Here is an 18,770-nt window from a genome sequence, read left to right on the forward strand (position 1 = left end):
TGATTACTCAGCATTAAATCACATTTAACATCAGGAGCCAAATTGTGCTCATAATGGCCCTCATTTATCAATCTTGCGTGAAAACGGGTGCAGATCTGAGCGCAGAATTGGTCTTACGACAGGACACACGTGTGATTTATTAAACATTCGTATCTGACCAATCCCAGCGTACGAATGATCTGTGTTGATAAATGCGGTGGCTGAATTCTATCGTCACTAACATGTTACGCCCTTAAATATTCCTGGTTCGGAGGCCTTGCCCACTGAGGTCAAACATGGAGAGAAGAAACACTGGCAAGCAAACACTTTTGGCAGTCTGAAAACTGGAATTAAAGGAGCTCATAAAACGCTGTGTGGAAGAGGATAACGGAAGCAGTCAACAGCGTTGCCGTACAGGAATGGACTCCGGCTGAGGTTTGAATAAAATTCTCAATAACTAACTTAACCTATGCCTAATGATGATTTAAATGAATATTTTATTCATCCACAGCCTAAAAGCTTATGCCTGCTGATTGATCAAGACAATTCTTTACATTTAGGTCTAGAAAAAGTGGTCGGATTTAAAGCTGGCCACCAAAAAGCGTGTTGCTGCATTTAGGCGCAGCATCAGGCAGACTGGAGGAGGCCAACCAGACTCCAGCCTGTTCCTAACAGGGACAGAGGAAAGAATTGCCTCGTTAATTGGGTCCGAGTCGATCTCTGGCATAAGTGGTGGAGGAGACACAGACGCACTTGTGTCAGAGCCAGAGCAATATGGTAACTAACAACCCCCCTTTTGATTGTAAAATCTATCAATTTAACTCTGACTGTTACATGGGTACACATGGGTTACACATGTTACATGGGTATACGTTTTTATTGTATGTTTAAATGTTTCAGAGCCAGGCACCAGCAGTATGTCGGCAAGGTCTCCTCCACAGAGCGGCCCCACTGAGCCAGACCCACCGAGTCAGGCTGCCGAGAGCGAGCGCGTGGCCTCTGCCCCCCGCACTGCGCTGCCAAGACCAAACATCATCACGACAGAGGTCCTGGAGAGACAAACAGAAATATGCCGTTTATTGGCCTCTGTTGTCGGCATACTTGAGGCAATAAATAACACATTCAAAGAAATTAACGAAACCCTAAAAAAGCCTTAATAAAATGTTTAAATGATTAAATGTTGTCCATTGTCTGTGTTTAGTATGCCTTTAGCCAATTTCACCTAGGATACTAAATCACATTACTGATTGAATACTGCAGCGCATTTGCAAAAGTTTAAGGTATATTTTACATTTTAAAAGCGATTAATGAGGTCCTGTGTCCTCCGTATAGCCCCCAGTGGAGGCTGTGCTGGCCACGGTTCCCTGGGCATTGGCTCCTCTGGCTGCGCCGGCACATCATTTACCAATGCAATGTTGTGCAAAACTGAACAGGCCAAAATAATGTCGCACACTTTCTCTGGGGTATACAGCAGCGTTCCCCCCGCTGGTCCAAGACAGAGCCACCTGCCCTTGAGCAACCCGAAGCAGCGCTCCACTGTGACCCGTGTGCTTGTGTGCGCACTGTTGAACCTGCGCTCAAAAACAACTACACAATTTTGCCATAGGCTATTGTGAGTTCATTTGCAAACACAGATTTCTGCTTGTATTTATTATTATTTCAAATTTTAATGTACAATAATTAGTTGTCATGTTTAGGCTATTTAGCCTATCATATTTTTTTTATTTTACAAAAAAAGTGGTATCAGTTAAAACGTGGGCTTTTTTTAAAATTCATTTTATTTTATTCGTTTTAAGAATCCGTTCTGTTCTGAATATGTGGCTGCTTATGCTTAGATGACAGCTGAGGTTTGTTTAATAGTTATTTTCAGACTCAGCCAGATTTTGCTGTGCTGCATCGCAAATCCACAGACTCAGATTTGCGTACACGAGCTCAGTAGCTTCCGCTCATGTCCGAATTGATAAATGCCGAAGCTTGCGTGGAAATAGTCGTACGCACGGTCTTCTGCCGTACATTCGTTCGATAAATGAGGGCCATTGACTTTGTTTTTCTTTGTAAAGACATCAATACCTTCTTCCATTCTGTTGTCCTTTTAGTTTCAGTACACTGGGAGCTCAGACCTTCAAATGTGATTCTTTTTCTAATCAAATGTTAGTTATCTATACAGTTTGTGTGCTCTGTTTGGGTTATTTTGCATTTTAAGGAGATAAAGCTGAAATGTGAAATCTGTCATGCTCAGTATCTCAGAACTGCACTTGACTGAGATAAACTCCTCTAATTTCAAGCTGAGAGACTGTCAGTGTTTGGTGTTTTCATGCCTCGCAGTCTGTCTTGGTATTATGACATGTTAGCTAACACACTCCTGGAGCTGATGCAAATGAGGCTCTTTGTGTTACGGGCACTTTAACCAAACATTACTGGACTGTGTGGGATTTGTCTCCAAATGCAGCTTTACGAAGTTAACTTGTTGCGAGTTCAGTGTGGGTCCCCTGTTTTCCATTAATTATAATCCTGTCAACACCGTTCCGTATTTGAGTCAAGAGTGTTGCTGCCGTCTCTGTGAGCCTCGACAGTATATACAGCCGCGGCTGGCACAACGCTACGGCTGAGGGAAGTGTGGGCCGGATACGCTCCCCTTCACTGGCAGGCAAAGGCTGCATTATGCTAATGCAACAACCAGAGGAAAAGAGAGAGAGAGGGAAGAAGAGTGAACAAAAAAGAGAGTGTAAAGAAGTGCGAGTAGGAAGAGAGGGAGGGAGCGGTGGTGTGAAAGTGCGCAAGAGGAGGCACACAGTCTATACATGCGGGGGCGAACATGTTGTCATCTCCTGCATTCAAATGCCCCCCGCTCGCTCTTCTCCACACGTCATTTAAATTGGGTCAGACAAGTGTTGGAGAGCCGGTTCAAACACATTTGCAAAGACAGTGAAACCCTCTCAGAGATGCAGACCAGAAGGATGAGCCATTTTCAGCTCAGGTTATTGCTGCATCAATGTTGCATGCTTTTATATGTAACACTGGCAACTATTACAAAAGCACAATATATACATTTTCCTTCCACTTTCATTTTGACCTCTGCCCGGATATCCTACACCTGCTGATGAAGCCATACTGCAAAAGTGAACAGAATTTAATAAAGGCTCCATCAGGCACAGCGAGTCACAGATTGCTACTGTAAGTACCTTCATGAAATGCCTATTATACTCCAGCCCCTTTTTCCCAGAGATTAAAGCATGGGAGCATTTTACGGCGCTATCTAACGTAGGCTTTAATGGCATGGCATATAGAAAGGAGAATGCAAAGTGAGCACAGTGTGAGAAATATGTCAATGCACACTGTAAAGGTAAATGAGAAAGCTGGGATGGTAAGCACATTCTCAGCAGAAACACAGACACAAACACAGAAAGACAGGAGAGTGGTTTCAAAGCTTCAGTGTTTTTCTGCTGCCTAAGGAAATGCCCACTTTGTACTGACGGCAGGTTCACTGCTTTCAAAACTTATTCCATCTCAAAGAGACATTTGCAAATTCAATTTTGTGATACAGATCTGACCATTCTGCGTAGCATTTTAAATACTTTGGTGGAAATATTAGAGAATATTTTTTGAAGGCAGCCTGAGGCGGGAGGAAAGTAAGCTGCTTAGCTGCTTAGGACCACCGAGTGAGAAAGTCACTATTAAAATGTCCTTTGTTCATTTTTTCTTTGTCAGTTTAATTGTTCAGTTAGTTATGTAACTTCAACTTAGTGTCCTTTTTTTATTTGCAATTGTTATAAGATACTTACTCTTACTCTTCAATAAAACATACTCAAGTCAAGGTCGACGTCTTACCTTCTTTGGTTCTTTGAAGGACACTTCTTTCCAAGCAGAAACCTCCAGTGTTGGAAAATGAAGCCAGTGCAGAAGTACAATGAGTGTCCACTTGTAGTTTCAATACCTTTGTTTGCCAGTCCCCCGCTTCTATCCATCACCACCCTCTCATCCAAATAAACAAAATAAGACCAACATGGCGGTGGCCAAATACGCTTCATATTCGCAGTCAAGAAACCAATGGGTTACGTTGCCCTTGCAACTTATATTGTTTTACAGTCTTTGGGTCTTTCCCATAAACTTCCTCACTTTCCTTTGAAGTCCATCAGGTTAGGGCGACTGTGAAATGTTATAAATACATAAAACTAACTCTTCTTTAGAATTTCAATTAACCGTTTTTTGTTTTTATTAACATTTTTTAGGACACATCAAGTTGTGAAATGTTAAAGTTGCACTGCACCTCAGTCTGTGGGGACTTGGCTTGGTAAGATTAACTTTCAGGTGCAACAGGGACCACGGGACGAGCTGTAGATCGTTGACTTAACCCTCCTATTATCCTCAAATATTACTCACTCATTTTACCCTTGGGGTCAATCTGACCCCAGGGATATTTGCCTCCAGAAAAGGATTTACATATAATTGTTGACCAAGTCTTTGTGTCAGGCACTTTGTTTATTTCTTGAATACATAAATAACCCCTTGATAATGAAACTTATGGGTGAGTTGACCTGTTCTCTAGCGCCACCATCAGCCCAAACTTTTAAATTAGAATTCATGTATCTTGAAAAGTTTTCATATAAAAATCTTCTCAAATTTACTGACAACATTAATGAACACAAGAGTATGAACCCTATTGGTTTTGGTGATGATATGACCTTTCCTTTAGCGCCACCATCAGGTCAAACTTTCAGTTTTAGAGTTAGTGTATCTTTCATCCAAATCTTTTCTAATATGGGCTGCACATTCATGACTCTCACAGAATGAACCATATTGATTGATGTTGGTGACCCCCCCTTTCCTCTCATAAACATATTTATTTAATTATTTTTATCTCCTTTTTTTGTAGCATATTTGTGGTTAGTCACTATAAAGTCTCACTCACCAATATGTCAATAGTTGTTTTCCCCACCCCCCTGTTATGTATCAACTCAAAAGTATCAACTCTGCACCTGCAGGTGTGGGGATGTTAGGTCACACACACAGAAAGACAAGTTTTACACAGCTAAAACAGCTTGGGGTCAAATTGACCCCAGAGGAACACCAATGCGTGCAATATGTGTTCAGCACATTGAAAAAATATCATCATGATAATTTTATGCATAATCAGTTGTCCCCATCAAATTAGGAAAAGTCATGAAATATGAAGCAAAAAAAAAAAAGTCAACTATTATTTTTTGAATGATAAACATTGAATGGGGTCAAATTGACCCCAAGGATAACAGGAGGGTTAAGAGTGCAAGTTCAACTCCTGTGGACTGGACGGAAAGCTGGAAAGCAATGCACCAACTGTTTGTTTAGAATTAAATAATCAAACCTACCAATTTGTATGGGAGGATATGACATCACATTGACTTTGCAAACTTCACACAAAGATAACAAAACAAATAGAAAGCCCTCTCAGTGACATAATCAAAGTTGTCACAGAAAAAACAATGACTTGACATTGTATGAAAAACACAGATGTTACCAACAACAATAATTATGGCTCTCCACTATCCAAATGTCTTAGTAAGCCATGACAGTGACATTGAGCCAGTGTGCATAAAACAATGACAAATGAAACGAACAAAAAGACAAAAAAAAACAAGCATTTGAATAAAATTGAGCCAATAATTCATGTGATTACTTCTAACTGTGCTTTTCCTTTTGGGAAAAGTAGAAATGGACTTTGGTGAACACCAGTTTAACTTGTAAAAACACAGAAGTACAGTTATTAAAACATTGCCTAATTAAAAAAAAAAAAAAGTATTGGGTTTATAAGTAAGTAAGTATTGGGTTTTTTCTATCAGTAAAATCCATTGCAGCTTAGTTGTCTATGAGTCTCAGAGTACAGTACAGAACTGTTTCAACAGTAAAGATGTTCCGGTCATGAACAATTCGTTCAAAAAGAGCTAATCTTTTTCGTGAACTGAATTATGCGTTCAATTCCATGCATTGATTCGTTCCCGCCTTTCATTAAATTCTCTCTCGCTTGATGTTAACGTCCAACAGAACTGCGTCTGACTCTGCTCTACTCGCGGCTTCCTTTCCTTCTTCCTTTTAGAAAACAAAACTGATTGATGTCTGTAAAGGTTCTCCAATCACCCAGGTCATGGTAATTCCAAGCTTAATCCAAAAGGCAACTGGACTTGGTTGGAGCTAGAAATTTAAGCTTCCGTCCACCAGTCAGTTAGAACTGAAGAAGCCACCTGAGAGGTGAAACGTCTTCAAGAACTTCAACCAAGTCCAATTGCCTTTTGGATTAAGCTTAGAACAGATTGATTGATGTTAGCACACGCCAAAAGCCTTTTGGAGGAGGGCTGTGTTTGTCAAATGACCATGTCATAGGAGAACTACCGAACGTATCACTTGACCAATTGTGTCTCTCTTGCTCGTTCCTCGTGAACGATACGACCCGATTAACAACGAAAGTATTTCTGGTGTGTGTACAAAGCCAATTCACAGATATTTAAACCACTGACAGATGAACACAAACTAAATTATCTTTATTTATTAAGACATTACAATGTCAGAAGGTTTTGCAATGAACAAGTTGGGCCAAGTACCTGTTGTATCGTGATGATTTTATGAGAAGACCAGTGAATGCAAGGGGAACCGTCACCGTTCATAAACGAGTGAGAGTGAGGAAGGAGGGAGTGAGTCGTTTCTTTGTCGTTACGGGTAAAGCGGAAATGTCACTGAGCGACTTGGTGAACAAATCTCATGAACTAATCTTGCAGCTGAAAGAGACTTGAAGATCCAAGTCACTGCAAAGACCAATAACTGCCATCTCTATTCAACACTTAGTGATACAGATCCAGTCTGTAATAGAGGGAAATACTGTCATAATAATTGTATCAATAATTAATATCGCAAGCGTGTTGCTTGTCCTGCATGTATTGACACTGCTTTGACAGACAGACTCGAGATGTTGAATTAATCAGTCAGCCTCTTTGACCTGCTGGAAAATGAAACTGCACTACAAAGAACATTTTCAAAATTAAATTAAACCCTTATTCATTTAAATAATAAGGGTGTGTTGAGACGGACATTCATATACTGAAATACACAATATATAGTATTTCTTATAATTCATAAAATGTTTCTGGATCATACATTGGATTATATCCTCAGGGACACCAGCACAATGTTTCACTACATTTTCCTACATATTTTTAATGTTACATTTTACATAAAAGCAAAACTGTCAAGAATTATACCAAGATTTGAAGATGTTTATAGATCCTGCTCTGGTTTAGCATTGCACTCCTATAACAGGTCGGAGTAACAAATAACCAACATTAGAAACAGGATCAAAAACCAGGTCAAAAAACTTGGCTCCGGAACATATCCCATAATGCAACTCATAAATTGCCAAGAGATAAGTCAGATCCTGCAAAGTCCTTTGCTAGTAGTCAGCAGAGATAAAGAACGAGCCAAAGAGGTAGTAAGCCAACTTCTTTCTGACTCCGTCTTGTAGCTTTATTTCGTATTAAAAATAAAAACCCTTTTTACATTTTACGACAATGGTTTTGATTCTCTCTTAACTTTAACACAGCGCGTCCTCTAGATCTATGCACTGCAGCATCAGCAGTGGGGTTTGGGTGGGCGTGAGGGGGGTCATTCTGGCCCTGGAAAGCCTGTGACCTGCCCTGTGTTATATGTGGAATGTTCATTCATGCAACATGTGTGTTTTTTCACTTAAAAAATTAGACTTGGACAGTAACAGTGGCTCCATAGTGACACAGTCAGCTTAGACGAGCCACTCTGCCGTAGCTCCATTTGTGATTTAAACACATCAGTCAACTGTTTTACATAAGAACCCTTCTGTATGTACAGCTTTTAACTTGAATGTTTGCTTCTCACCTTTTATAAGTACGTTTTTCATATTGCCGCTCAATACACTTGACACTTTGTACTTTGCTGTTACTCTGCGATGCTTTGTTTACCATTATCCCAGGTTTGGTGCTGTCTGAGCTGATGGATGCTTCCTGCAGGAGGCTTACTCTCCCTAACAGCCAACACCTCTGCATCTTAAAACAAGGACAGCTTGATTGATTCATTTCCGTGCTGTTGCCTTCATTTGTAATTACTCTTATATTTTTTACGTCATTACCACAACCGGCTCTCCCACAGGCCGATAATACATCTCTATCTACTCATTCACCTGGCTTTATTGTGTCTCTCTCTAATACAAATTCACTGCGTTTATTGCTCTTCGGTTACCAAGCCTTTAATAAAAGGCCGCCTCCACTCTGTCAGTTATATAACAGAAACATTTGTAAGAGTGTATAATCTCTCTATTGAACTATTATTCCACTGTATATCTCTATAAACTGATATCCTCTTTACTTTAACAGACTTTTTTTTATTACACTATTACAATTGAGCCTCTTTAAAACTGTTTTAATCTGTTGATGAGTGTGAACAAACTTTTCCAAGTGTCTGTAAGACAGAAAGTTTGAAGAATAAAACTTGTTTGGACGAGCTGTTGTAGGAAACTGACCCCTAATAGACCCAGGACATTTGTTCTGAGATCGGACTGGACACCTATTTCAAAAAATATATATAAATACCTGACCCATTTTGCCAGAGATATTACATACCTGACCCAGTGCATGTTGGAGAGGAGAAAAACAGCCCAGACAAACCTGGTATTTAAAATTGACACAAAAAAATGCTGTTATTACTGCTAAAAGCATGTATCAAGCAGAGAGCGTGAAACTACACTGCAATGAGCCTAGTAGTAGTTTTTGAAACGCATCAAAATTGGCTCGACAGTTGAATGGAAACACCACCAAAGTAATTTTGATCTGCCGAAAAGTAAAAATCTCTCTCATCTTCTTTTATCTTTCGGTTCTTTTGTTGCCACTTCTCCCCTACTTCCATTTCCCCTCCTTGTCCATTTCTCCAATTTAAAGTATTCCTGCGGTCCATCCACCTCATTCCCACTGGGTCCATGCCTTAGGAAGATGAATGAGCCGCATCTGATATACAATCCTGCAGGTGAGAGCACAGCCAAGAAAACTCTGACTTTGCTGAATGAGAATCTAACGGATTGAGGGCCCTGGAACAGAGAATGCCAGGCCTCTCGCTGCACACTGTAGACGTGGGACGGAGGGTGGAAATCATCACTCCTAAATCTGCCATGGCCTTAAAGACTGATGTTCACCTTTCTGTCATTTATTCTACTCGACCTGTTAGCGCAGACAAGGTCAATCTGGCTTGTCAGCCCCCCCTCCTGGCTCCGGATTGCTCTCTTGGCCACTTCAGGATCCTAGAGTGGTTGGATGACGGCTTGTGCCACCAACTCTGTCTGCACCTGCGTCCACACAATGTTCTTCTTCATGGGTATTTGTGTGGGTGTTGAAGAAAGGGGAACTTTTGTGTGTGCTGAAGTGCGTAATTGCCAGGCACAAAAGGCCACTAATTTCTTCACTTAGACAACCACTTGCTCAGCCCAGCAGCTTCGCAAAGTGCCCCGCTGTTTTCAGTTTGACCTACAACTCTCAAGTCGATGTCTCCCTGCCTTTCTGTCTGTCCTCCTTGTGAATAATTACAGACTTCATTCTCACTTGTGTATTTAATCGTTTAATCCTCCCATTTATTTGAGGATTCAACGTGCAAAGACAGTAGAAGAATTAAAAGCATTTTGTCGAACACTGAGCCATTTGCTGATTGCTGATATTAGGCCTCAGCATTCTGGAGGACATGGATGCTGTCGTTCAGCCAATGGATTTGAGAGCTGGTCAGGCAGTGTGGGCTGTCAGAGAAAGGATGTGCTCAGATGGCAATAAATCCAACCAAATCCTGTTGCCCTCTGTCAATTATGAGCCATAATCCCTTTCTTTTCTGAGAGTCAAATGGGTTCTCGGCAGAGCTCACTCACTGGAGTGCTTGGCTCAGGCACTAGTTACCATTGCAAAGACAGGTGGTGATGGAGAGAAACAGCAATTACCATAATAACTATTAGGTAAAATGTCAGTGACAGCCATGGCTCTGACGGCATGATGGTTCAGAGTATAAGTAAATTAATCATATACCCTTATTCTTTGTTTAGTTCAAATCTTAATTCAATATACTGGTACGGTAAAAATGTGTTAGACTGACTTCAGAGGATCCGATGTTTAGCTTTGTCCTGGCCTCTAGAGACTGCCAACACAGATGATAGGAAATAGAATTTGGCATGTTCTTACAGGCTAAATGGTGGTTTTACAATTAATAAGACTCAACCCCATCCAACCCCTTTGGGATGAATCGGAACACTAACTGTGAGTCAGGGGTTACTGCCCATTGTCAGCGTTTTATCTGACTTATGCTCTTGTGGCTTTAGGGGAGAATATTCCTGTAGCCAGGCTCCAATATTTGCTCGGGAACGTTCCCAGAAACATTAATAAAATTCCATCCATATGTGATTGTTAAGTGTTGCCATTTTGGCCACTTAATCTCATCTGCAGAATGTATCAATTCATGTGGTAACAATGTACGCACGGCAAAGGTCAAAGTGATTTACATAAATGGCCCCAACAAAAAGAAAATCTGAATTATTAATAGTCATTGTGTTGTCTGTAGTAGATGGCAGTGAGTACAACCACAGTGTGGAAAAGCAGTTTGGAATACCTGCAGGGAAATGAACCAATGTGCTGGTGTGAACCGGGGCCACAACTAAACATATTTATTTTAAGTTGAGTTTGATGCTGTAAACTGTATAAAGTTTGAGTCAGCTGTTTATGGAGGAGACAAGGTATACAAGGATATATAAATAAGTGATATATGAGAGCGCTAACCAAGTGGCATTCACTGGAGACAAGAGCATATGTTTTTGAACCAGGGTCATCACAAGGAGAACTTCTGCAAATTGAGGCTGAACAGACTGGAAGAGAGAATGGGGGAAAACTTCTGTTGTTTCTAAGTGGCTTTTCTTGTGGTTTTATGTAATCCTCTTCAGAAAATTGCGCACAGCAAATGCTGAGTTTATTTATTTATTTATTTCGGTCAGCATTAACAATAGCTCTTTTTAACAAAAAACCACAGAAGTTTTGCAAACATTACAAATATATACATTTGGGGATAAACCAACCGAAAAGGTGTAGACTGATGCTGGGGCTTAATATGCCTACCCTTTTAACACAACATATTCTGTTTGGCAACCGTTTAATTACTTCAGTTGTGGCATACCGAAGCAGAACAAACAAAGTTCAAAGCATTCCTTAGGATAAAGAAAAGAAAACTGAAGTTCCAAAAGAGTTCATACTGAACAAGTAATAAGCATTTGTTATTTTTGAACATATTTTTAAATGTACTGAGTGAAGAACACATTTTTAATTCTATATTTAAACTCTTCCACAGGTTTTCCCCCTTTGACAAATACACAATTCAGCTTTAAATTTGTCCTTGCCTTTATTGTTTTGAGAATACCTGTTCCCCTTAGTTCAAACCGGCTGTCTCTAATTTCAAACAACCTCTGAATACAGTTTGGAAGTAATTTATTTTGTGCTTTGTAAATTATCTGTGCAGCTTTTAGTTCAACTAAATCATAACATTTTAGATCCTGTAAATTAATAAATAAATCGATTTACAATTCGTATTCATTTCTTCTGTAAGGTAAACATAGAAATAATGTTGCTTTTATAAGTGTAACCCCAAAAATACGTGAACAGTAAAGTGTGCACAGTGAGTTCTGGCAAACTGAATTATTTGTTGTCTCAATGTTGCACATAAGTGTTGTTGTCTAAGACCAATGCAATTCAACAGAATAGGAGAATTCTGAGGACACGTCTTTCTTTAAATAACCTTGAAAATTCAAGTAGCAACATCTTTGAAATCTTTATAAAAGTAGAGTTTAGTTTAAGTCTTGGCTCGCAATAGTGCTTTCAATCCTTAACAGAGGTCGATACTGGTGCGCGTAAGCGTAGGAATACAGGTGTGTTATGGTTGACAAAAGTATTACCAATGGAAATGTTCGTCTGACAGTAAGGTAAAGCAGTGTGAATATCTTATATTATATACTGTAATTGATTTTGTGGGGCTTTTTTATGTAGCTTGAGTATATTTTGCTGCTGCCCCATTCCACAGCAGAACATGGCCTAGATTCCAGGCAGGTACCCCACTGGCTTCCCCAAACTTCAGGCTTTCTGACCACAATTTATTGTAGGTAATCTAAGACAATGTATCTCCCAACACCACTTTAAAAAAAAAACACTATCCCTTTAAGGAGAGATGGCAGTTGTCGCTAAATGTCAAACTCTGCTACTAGCATGAGACAGGATGGGAACCTAGATTGCTGGTTTTGCAAACAAATACTGCTGCACACATCCATCATCCAACCCTCCACTCTGTTACTTTGGCAAATGAACATTTCCAATGAACATAAATTACTATCAGTACATGCATATGCATGTAATATATTGGAGGCAGCATTGACCTAGGTTACTTCCTGCCGTTACTCATGCTGCATGTAAAAGGTCACATGTCCTTGAAATAGGTTTAAGGCTTTGTAATTTCACTTTACTTACATTGAATAATTCAGTTTTTAGGATATGTTTTAGTCTGTAATCATAATGTCCACAGTGGGATTTTATGATTTCCTTCACAGCACTCAAAGTACCAGCTGATGTGAGGCCACAGCACCAGCTTTTCTTAAACGACTATTTTTAGTTGTTAGTCACAAGGGGTAGCAGGTTTTTTGATTTTCCACAATAAACCCTCTAAACCAACAGGTTAGGAATATCACATCTTTATAATTATTCATACACACATAGTCTAGACTCTAAAGTAGTTTAAATTTTACTCCTAAAGTGTAAGCGTAGTTGGATTGTAGTGACCAACTGAGCAAAAAACAAGATATCTAAAAAAAAAACCTCCTGCACCTGCATTTCAAAGAGCAAAGATGTTTGCAGACAAGTGTCTGGTTATGGCCTTTGTTCTCTCCCACTGAATGTGTGTGTGTGTGAGTGTGTGTGTGTGTGTGTGTGTGTGTGTGTGTGTGCATGTGTCTGACATTTTGCGTGTGTATGTGTGCATGTGTTTTTGTATGTGCATGTTTGTGTGTGAATGTGTAAATGTGTAAACCTCAAAGGGCTTAGGCTAATCAGACTACATTCATTCCTATGGGCCCATTAGCCATTAGCATGTATCCTTGAAATACATTGAAGTGAATGGAGGCCCTGTTGGAAACGCCTGGTTTTGAAGTTACATTTCTCTTCATTTCTTTCTAAAAGTTGATTGGAAAATACTTTTTAGGATTCATTCTTACTTGAGTCTTTTTGGTCTTTAAAGCAATTCTTACCTTTCTGGCATGTCCCTCAGCACTTAGTTAAAATTTGAACAAGAACAACTCCGCCTCCCTTCAAAGTCCCACCCTCTTCCCCCTGCCTGACCTCTGACGCTCCCCTCCCTCCCTCCCTCCTCCTCCATGCATCCCTGACGCGTGCGGTGAGAGAAGTAGCGCGAGTGAAACGGGTCAATGGAGTCGGAGTCAGAGTCAGAGGTAAGTGAAAACTAACCAACAGTAATTAAATAATATTCAATTCTGCATGTGGTATAAAATAAAATTCCCTCCCTCGTAACGTTTAGTTACCTTTTGTAGTCTGACGAACTACCAACGTTACTATCGTAATTATAGCATTTCATCGCCTGTTTGTTTACAGTCAAATGCGTCGTTTTTCGGCAGAATTAATATTTTCTTGCTGTCATAACGTCTTACCTTGCCTGAATTGTCCCGGTAACTTTTGTCATAAAATTAGGAGCAGTACAAGCAGTTTTGTTTACAGGTTAACTTTGTTGAGAACCTGTTTTGTCAGCTAACGGTAGCTAACGGTAGCTAACTTTAGCCCTCGTTCAGACGTTTAGCTTCAACATTTTTTTCTTTTAACTTTATGTTAAAGTCACAAAGTAAAAGGCTCTTCCTTTTTTTAAATTGTGGTGCTTCTTGGAGGAGAGTGTGGTTGGACATCCCGACTACGTTCCGGATCTTCAGAGGCAGGGGCCGACAGCAGCAGCCTACAGCAGGAACCAGCACAGGAGGTGTAAGAGCCCCGAGAAGGGCAGGTCCTTCCAGGGGCTGCCAGGGTAGAAGCAGCAGGGCCGTGGGGTGATGCAGAGTGGGGAATCTGCTGAGGAGAGGCCCGGAACCAGCAGACAAGCTGCCCCAAGATCCACAACAAGAGCCAGTCGGAGGGCACGTGGACCTGCTGTACTCAGTCCTGACGATCTCATCCGAGTCCAGCAGTTCATATAGTTTTGTATTTTTTCTTATTCACGTTGTTGTGTCAGTAAAACCTTGCATTGTATAATTGCCTTTGTCTTTTTACTCACATAACATAATGTTTATTATGCTTTACTTCCATTATGACCCTTTTTTTCATATTCCCACTTCATCTGAATGAACTGCAGTGAATTACTAAAATCAATTTTTTAGAAAAACATTTATTATTGTACACAGTTTATCACTTTTTTTTTTTTTTTTTTACAGCTGTCTTCTATAAGATATTAGTTATTTGGTCCCAATAAAAAAGCAAATAAATAAACAAATATTTTAGATGTAACATTCAGCTCTTTATGAGTTCCAGGGGTACCAAGTCTTGGCTGGTGCTGGATGTCCTCCATTACGGTGAGAGTGGTGTACCTTGACAAAGAGTAAAAGAAATAGAAACGTGACACAGGATATACATTGCATAAACTCAAACAGGCTAGATTTTATATAGATCTTAGGCTGCTTTGGCACAGAGTGATGTTATCACAATGTACAGTAAGTGGAGCAAGTGTATGTATCAACTTATTACAATTTAAAATTCCCTACTGGTAAATAGTACTTCTTCCCAAGGATGGAAAAAGTCACAAACATAGACAGATCGGTCTTATTTAGACAGATGTCAGCTAGCCAGCATTATCTATTAGCCGGAGAAGTCTTCTAGCAATGTGCTGAACTAGCTCTGGTTACTGTACAACCAACCAAGTCAAACGCAACCCCGGAGTTATAATACTAGAACTGGGTTAATGACAACTTCACAATAAACACTGAGGCTAATGCTGAAGCTAACGTCACCGGTAGTGTAACGTTAAACAAACCAAGCTGTGGAGTCAGTTTGTTTACACTACCGGTGCTATCGCTAACGCTAACGCTCGGCTAAATTTCCCTGCACAAATAACATAATATTACAGAACGACAGTAACTGGTAACTGATGTTATCACATGTAACGTTGTGTTTTAGGATTAGGCAAACTTAACGTACCTGTCCAGCAGAAACTCCGCGACCATCTCATCTCTTTTTAGCTCCGGATGAAGCTGCATTAGCCTCCTCCATTGCTGGAAAGCAGAGCCGATGTTGACTCCAGTCTTGCCTCTTGCTGCATCAAGCTCTTTCTTTAAGGCAGCTTTTTGTGAAATTGTCTTCTTTGTCCTGATAATTTTCTCTGTGGGGGCAGCTGATGATGGAAGTGGCGGCTCGCCTTGGTCAGTCATTGTCAGTTCTCCGTTCCTTGCTCTCTCTCACCGCTCTACTGCTCTACCAGAGAGGCGCGCGACTTGCGAGCCGTGACAGCGGTGCAACTGGGAGGGACGCGGCGACGGATGACAGACAGGAAGCTCGGCAAATCAATGTATTCGGACCGAATAAAATGATTGGTCAGACTTTTATCAGAAATATATGAGAATTAAATATTGATGAGTTTCAACGCCTAGTTGATTTCTTTTACATTTTATTGTGCTATACGCTTATTAGGAGCATTTTATGATTACAAAAAAAAAGCGTAAAAATGCCAGAAAGGTAAGAATTGCTTTAAGTGCATGAGAGTTTTTGAACATGTCATCACAGGAACCTGTATTTCCAGTGGGTTTTTTGTAAAAAAACAAACAAACAAAAAAACAGACTACCCTTGTGTCTATCAACTAAAAATAGTATGTAACAGAAATGGCTGTATCTCAAAAACTACAAGGAGTTAAATTAAATGCTTGGTATCATTGGATTCAGAACAACTTAAATTTCAATAATATATGCATTCAGTGTAAGATGGTCATTAGCCATTAATAGGTTAACACAACTGGAGTTGCACTGAGCATATTGCTATTGCATAGCAGCAAGAAGTCTAAGAGCATCCGAGTCTGTAGTGTAGTGTAGTGTAGTGTTAGTAGAAGAGAGCTTGTGTGCAAATTCCCATTGTGTTCAAGTTACCCCATCAAATGTCACAATCGTTTTCACATATCTTTCTACATATGTCACACATACATAATGTATTTTACATTCAAATGTCAAATTCATTCTCAGTATAAATCATATGCTGTATATAGGCCATGTAGCAGGTCCCTACTTTGACTGTATATTAGGGTCAGGAGAAGACTTTTACATCCATTAAAATCATTCAAGCAAAGTGGGTGGAGCCCAGGACAGTCAGAAGACTTGCACACCCTGAAGAAGAAAACTAGAGAAGTTTGGGAGAATCATCAAGAAACCTAAGGGGGGTCTTTTTCTGGCTTAAATATGCCAAATAATCCATCCATCCAGCCATCCAGCCAGCCAGCCATCCAAACTAGAGGTCTTCACGGGGCCAAAATTTCACACCCTTTCGCCCCTAAGAGACCCGCAATTGTGTCAGCTGTCAACCTTTTTGTCCTACCTGTGTAACGCAGCCTTCTCCCCTGTGCCTGGCCATGTATATTATCCATCCTCCGCCAAGAAAGTTCAGAAAACGCATCCATGTCACGTTGATAAAAACAGCTAATCCACTAGTCATTTCAGATTAAAAATCCACTTGATGTCACACAGACGGATGACAAATGCACGGCTCGTTTAGAAGCCACACACTTGTTAACTGCTTAACACTTAACTGTGCTTATTTTCTTCTCATCTTTGTCCACAATTTGCATAAATGAGGTTTTACCTATTTGAATTCATTTTCTTTTAGCTTTGTTGCCCACATCAGCAAGGAAGGTATCCATCACTACCGGCTTTGGCTTCAACTTTACTCCGAACCTGCAGTCACGTGACACGTCACTCAACTCGTTGTTCTTTCTTCTGTTTTTTTCCCACTTTATTTACCTCACATTCTCATGCATATGACGCATTGTTGCAAGTTAAAATACACACACAGCACTTTAATCATGAACACTTTCCAATCATGGACGGGTCTTGGGTCGGGTCCCGGGTCCTCAAGTTCCGGTAGACCCGTGAAGACCTCTAATCCAAACTCATTATTTTCAGACACTTGTTTGGCGATGCAGTATCCCAAACTATATATTTGAATCTGAACCATTATCATTTCTATTGCCTATTGCTTTCATTTTTAATTTGTTTGTAGCATTTTGGAAGGTGTGGTCGTTTTTGTGTGACTTACAGAGAATCACACTGTATAATCAGGTGCATCGGTCATCACCCATTGCATAATGGCAAATTTTGCATTAGCATTGAGGTCAATAGGACACATTGGTAGAAAGAAACATACAGTAAATAGCATTCTTCTTTTTTAGATAATTTTTGGTCTTTTATGAAAGGACAGTGGATATTGTCGGAAACAGGGGTAGAGAGAGTGGGGATGACGAGCGGCAAGGAGCTAAGAGTGGGAGTCAAACCGGGGGTTGCCGCAACAAGGACCGAGCCTCTGTACTTGGGATGAGCGATTTTACAGCTGAGCTAAACCAGCACCCCTAACCATGTCTTTTTAATAAAATATGTTAAGAAGCCTGTCTTTTGAATATTCATCGTGTTTGTATGTTACATGGGATACACCATGGAACATAACACAAGTTCTGAGGTATGAATGTAGAGTAAAAGGTCGGCAGAAGGGTAACAAAGAGGTGAAATTATGACAAGAAAGGCCAGTGGAGAGCATCAGAGAAAAGAGTAATAGAAAAGAGCAGACAGGTCATTGTGAATTCATTTAATAAGCAAGCCAAATACCACTGTGTCAAAACACGAAGCGTAAGAAATTAAATTCAATAATTCATGCAAACGGCTGTGGCTCACCATGATTTATTTGGTGTACTCTGCTCTGTCTGAATTAGCCATAAAGAGTGATATAACATTTGCAGGCGCTGCACAAATGATATGTAGGTTGTATGTTTTGTCATAACAGATGCAATTCATCTTCTACAGCTAATTGAGTCAGGCTTGACTTTAGAGGGTCACTATCTTTTTTTCTGCCGGGAATTAATTTCTTAATGTAGTACACAGCGTGTGCTCATGTCGTAAAATATGGGCCAGTACAGTGTTTCAGTTTTACAACTCTACAAGAGCCACATAATATTTATACCCACTGTGTTTACACCCAGAGGCTCCCAGACTTGTACTTACAAGCTAGACTCTTTATGCTTTTATAATTTCCTATCATGCTCATCAACTCCGACCAAATGTTATTAATTTTCTTAATTTAGAGCCATTAGTATTATGCCTGCACTGGCGCTGCAGTAGTGTTTACATGCCAGTGGATATTTTAAATATCATCCTTAAGATCTAAAGAGTCGACTTGGTTATAATGATGCCCTAGTATTGTAATTGATATGGCTTTTTGTCAAGCAATGAAAACCTTCTATTGAGAGAAAATGTTCCTCTTAACTTAATACAATAAAGTTAAAGAACCTGAGTGGAAACCCCAGAAATTCAAAAAAGTTTGGCTGGGGTGATAATGCTGCTAAATCAGTCAAAGCATAATGCAAGACAGTACAATGGAAAAGAAAGCAAATATATAATGGCAAGCATTTGACTTAAATGTTGTTAAAGTTCAGATATAAAAAGATCTTTACATCGTTAGGATGTTGAAAATAGACATCAATATATAATTTCCTTACATTT

Source organism: Semicossyphus pulcher, unplaced genomic scaffold, assembly GCF_022749685.1.
Source record: "Semicossyphus pulcher isolate SPU_LCO1_2020_fin unplaced genomic scaffold, fSemPul1.0.p SCAF_18, whole genome shotgun sequence".
Lineage (NCBI taxonomy): Eukaryota > Metazoa > Chordata > Actinopteri > Labriformes > Labridae > Semicossyphus > Semicossyphus pulcher.